Raw genomic sequence first — 4,598 nt, 5'->3', positions numbered from 1 at the left:
TTTTAAAAAATATTAATAAATTCAAACACCACAAAGAGCACGGTACGGAAAACGCAGAGTTAAAGAAGATATATTTTTTTAATACACCACCGAAACCGCACTCCGCAAACAATTCCAACAGCCGAGATTCCCCTCAGAATGGCGACACTGCCAACAGTATAACTCCTCTCCTCCGCACGCACCCTCGGGGGAAATTGTCTGGGGTTAGGATCGCCCCCAGTACCCGGGGGTCCTTGTCCCCGCTGTCCCCTTGCCCCCCCCCCCCCCCCCACTCACAGCTCGGGGGGGGGGGGGCACACCCAGCGGGGAAGCCCAGTACTAAAATATACCGGGTGTTCCCCCCCCCCCCCCCCCCCGGAATATCTCCGCAAAGCGCTGAGCAGTGATACAACAAAAAATCAGGTCCCCCTAAGCCGCAGCACACCCCAGACCGGGGCTCGGAGTGATGGGGGTCCCGGGGAGAGAGGGGGGGGGCCCGGGAGAGAGGGGGGGGGCCCGGGGAGAGAGGGGGGCCCGGGGTAGAGGGGTCCCGGCCCCCCAGGTACCAGCACAGCCCGTGTGGTCGGACAAGGAATATGTACAAACTAGGAGTGTGCTTCGAGTCCCCACACACACAGTCCCCTCGCACCTTAGTGTTTGATTCTGTAGTAAGATTATGAAGCCAAGAAATCTGGAAATGATTCGAGTTTAAGCAACGAGGAAATTTCGCTAAAATTCTAACACGTCTGGGATTGTTTCAAACACACGGACCTCGAGTTATATTTTTGGGGTTTTTTTTGTGTTTAATGCAGCTGCCTCGTTCCGCCCTTCCTCAATGCTCCAGCCTCTCCCGGTCCCGCTGGCCATCATTGCTCCTCCAGCCACGACGGCTTGTCCGAGCCGGGCCCTTCATCTTCACATTAAACTGATTCAGCGTCTGCTCCAGTTGCTGCTGGTTCCCCGCAAAGTAGGCCGAGATGGCGTTGTGGAACAGGAGCAGCTGCTTGTGCATCACCTTCACCTGGAGAGCAAGAGGGAAAGGCAGTCAGTCCCACAGGTCAGCCCCGCCCCCTGACCCCCGACCCCCAGCCCCCTGACCCCCGACCCCCAGCCCCCTGACCCCGCCCACCCCCCTCAACCTCCAGCCCCCTGACCCCGGCCCACCCCCCTCGACCCCCAGCCCCCTGACCCTGGCCCACCCCCCTCGACCCCCAGCCCCCTGACCCCGGCCCACCCCCCTCGACCCCCAGCCCCCTGACCCCGGCCCACCCCCCTCGACCCCCAGCCCCATGACCCCGGCCCACCCCCCTCGACCCCCAGCCCCCTGACCCCAGCCCACCCCCCTCGACCCCCAGCCCCCTGACCCCAGCCCACCCCCCTCGACCCCCAGCCCCCTGACCCCCCCCACCCACCTCGACCCCCAGCCCCTGACCCCGGCCCACCCCCCTCGACCCCCAGCCCCCTGACCCCAGCCCACCCCCCTCGACCCCCAGCCCCCTGACCCCCCCCACCCACCTCGACCCCCAGCCCCTGACCCCTAAGCCCACCGACCTCCCCCCACACCCGACCCTCAGCCCCCCGACCCGTTTATAAAAAGGACGTGATTATTTGTAATTTAATAATGAACGCCCCTTTGTCTCTGATCGGTCCCTTGGAGGAGAAGCCACACTGTCTCTGGACTGTGTCACTGGAAACACCCAGACCAAGGTCTCACTGACTTCGCAAACTGTAACTCCATCCACTCACACTTCCAAAGGTACAGAGGACAGAGATGCCCGGGGCCAGCCCAAGTCCCTCCTTACCCCAACACAAGTGCATCCTTCACGCCTCCCCCCGCATTGAGAGAGGATTGTTAGCAGCTTTATTGGGTATGAAGTGAATAGTGAGTGTCGTGACTTCGGGATATCATCCACTGCAACCATGCCCTTTATCAGGGGTTGGAATAACGTGATCCGTCTTTCCTGAGCACCCTCTCTCCAATCCGATTCCACCCTCCCCTCCCAATCCCCCAGTGTGGGTCTCTCTCTCTCTCTCCACCCCCCGTCTCTCTCTCTCCCCCCCCCCCCAGTCTCTCTCTCTCCCCCCCCCCCAGTCTCTCTCTCTCCCCCCCCCCACAGTCTCTCTCTCTCCCCCCCCCCCCCCAGTCTCTCTCTCTCCCCCCCCAGTCTCTCTCTCTCCCCCCCCCCCAGTCTCTCTCTCTCTCCCCCCCCCCCCCCAGTCTCTCCCCCCCCCCCCCAGTCTCTCCCCCCCCCCAGTCTCTCTCTCTCTCTTCCACCCCCCCAGTCTCTCTCTCTCTCTCTCTCTCTCCCATCCCCCGCAGTCTCTCTCTCTCCCCCCCCCAGTCTCTCTCCCCCCCCCCAGTCTCTCTCTCTCCCCCCCCCCCAGTCTCTCTCTCTCCCCCCCCCCCAGTCTCTCTCCCCCCCCGTCTCTCTCTCTCCCCCCCCCCCCAGTCTCTCTCTCTCCCCCCCCCCCCAGTCTCTCTCTCTTCCCCCCCCCCCCCCCCGAGTCTCTTCCCCCCCCCCCCACTCTCTCTCTCCCCCCCCCCCCAGTCTCTCCCCCCCCCAGTCTCTCTCTCTCCCCCCCCCAGTCTCTCTCTCTCCGCCCCCCCCAGTCTCTCTCTCTCTCTCTTCCCCCCCAGTCTCTCTCTCTCTCCCATCCCCCCCAGTCTCTCTCTCTCCCTCTCTCCCATCCCCCCCAGTCTCTCTCTCTCCCCCCCCCCCAGTCTCTCCCCCCCCCCAGTCTCTCTCTCTCTCCCCCCCCCAGTCTCTCCCCCCCCCCCAGTCTCTCTCTCTCCCCCCCCCCCAGTCTCTCTCCCCCCCCCCCCCAGTCTCTCTCTCTCTCTCTTCCCCCCCCAGTCTCTCTCTCTCTCTCTCTCTATCTCTTCCCCCCCCCAGTCTCTCTCTCTCTCTCTTTGCCCCATCCCCCTCCCCCCCCCAGTCTCTCTCTCTCCCATCCCCCCCAGTCTCTCTCTCTCTCCCCCCCCCCCAGTCTCTCTCTCTCTCTCTTTGCCCCATCCCCCTCCCCCCCCCCAGTCTCTCTCTCTCCCATCCCCCCCAGTCTCTCTCTCTCCCATCCCCCCCAGTCTCTCTCTCTCTCTCTCTCCCCCCCCCAGTCTCTCTCTCTCTCTCTCTCTCCCATCCACCCCAGTCTCTCTCTCTCTCTCTCTCTCTCTATCTCTTCCCCCCCCCCAGTCTCTCTCTCTCTTTCTTTGCCCCCTCCCCCTCCCCCCCCAGTCTCTCTCTCTCCCCCCCCCCCCCAGTCTCTCTCTCTCTCTCTTTGCCCCCCCCCCCCCCCAGTCTCTCTCTCTCTCTTTGCCCCCCCCACCCCCCACCCCACCCCCCAGTCTCTCTCGGCCGCCCGCCGTGTCGGGGTCAGGGGGTCGCTCGGAGGATCAACAGCACGTGGTTTGGGGCTGCACTCCCGGTTTGTGGGGGCGGGGTGGGGGGGGTTAGAGCAGGAGCCAGGACAGCGAGAGTGAGCAGGCCAATCGCCTGTGGATGGGGGAGGAGGAACTGCAGCTCCAGCAGAGACGGGCTGTTCCCCCACCCACCCCATGGACGCAGGCCCCAGAAAGCCCCCCAGCAGGCACAGCCCGCCTGCCCCAGCAGCCAATCAGCACCTTGTTCTCCTCCAGGAACTTGAGCTTGATGCTGACGTCGCTCCGTAACCGCTCGTACTTGTCCTTGTGCACCAGGAACAGCTGCTGCGCCAGATCGATCTTCGGCAGGGTCAGCGAGTCCCGAGGACCCAGGTTCAACTCCTCCAGGTCTGTGCGGTATGCATCGTACTCCAATCTGTAACAGGACCACCCGGGTTAGACAGTGAGCTACACTGTCCCATCAAACACTCCCAGGGCATGTACAGGGGGTTAGATACAGAGTAAAGCTCCCTCTACACTGTCCCATCAAACACTCCCAGGGCAGGTACAGGGGGTTAGATACAGAGTAAAGCTCCCTCTACACTGTCCCATCAAACACTCCCAGGGCAGGTACAGGGGGTTAGATACAGAGTAAAGCTCCCTCTACACTGTCCCATCAAACACCCCCAGGGCAGGTACAGGGGGTTAGATACAGAGTAAAGCTCCCTCTACACTGTCCCATCAAACACCCCCAGGGCAGGTACAGGGGGTTAGATACAGAGTAAAGCTCCCTCGACACTGTCCCATCAAACACTCCCAGGGCAGGTACAGGGGGTTAGATACAGAGTAAAGCTCCCTCGACACTGTCCCATCAAACACCCCCAGGGCAGGTACAGCACAGTTTAGATACAGAGTAAAGCTCCCTCTACACTGTCCCATCAATCACTCCCAGGGCAGGTACAGGGGGTTAGATACAGAGTAAAGCTCCCTCTACACTGTCCCATCAAACACTCTCAGGGCAGGTACAGGGGGTTAGATACAGAGTAAAGCTCCCTCGACACTGTCCCATCAAACACCCCCAGGGCAGGTACAGCACAGTTTAGATACAGAGTAAAGCTCCCTCTACACTGTCCCATCAATCACTCCCAGGGCAGGTACAGGGGGTTAGATACAGAGTAAAGCTCCCTCTACACTGTCCCATCAAACACTCTCAGGGCAGGTACAGGGGGTTAGATACAGAGTAAAGCTCCCTCGACACTGT

General features: G+C 61.9%; 1 pseudogene; it reads right to left on the bottom strand.

The window, feature by feature from the left end:
• Window positions 1-343: 343 nt before the first annotated feature.
• Window positions 344-3,773, bottom strand: LOC139247225 (arfaptin-1-like; annotated as a pseudogene).
• Between the last annotated feature and the right edge of the window lie 825 nt (window positions 3,774-4,598).

Source organism: Pristiophorus japonicus, unplaced genomic scaffold, assembly GCF_044704955.1.
Source record: "Pristiophorus japonicus isolate sPriJap1 unplaced genomic scaffold, sPriJap1.hap1 HAP1_SCAFFOLD_2640, whole genome shotgun sequence".
In the NCBI taxonomy this organism is placed as follows: Eukaryota; Metazoa; Chordata; class Chondrichthyes; family Pristiophoridae; genus Pristiophorus; species Pristiophorus japonicus.
Note: the sequence above shows the minus strand (reverse complement) of the source record. Positions and strands in the feature narration are given on the sequence as shown.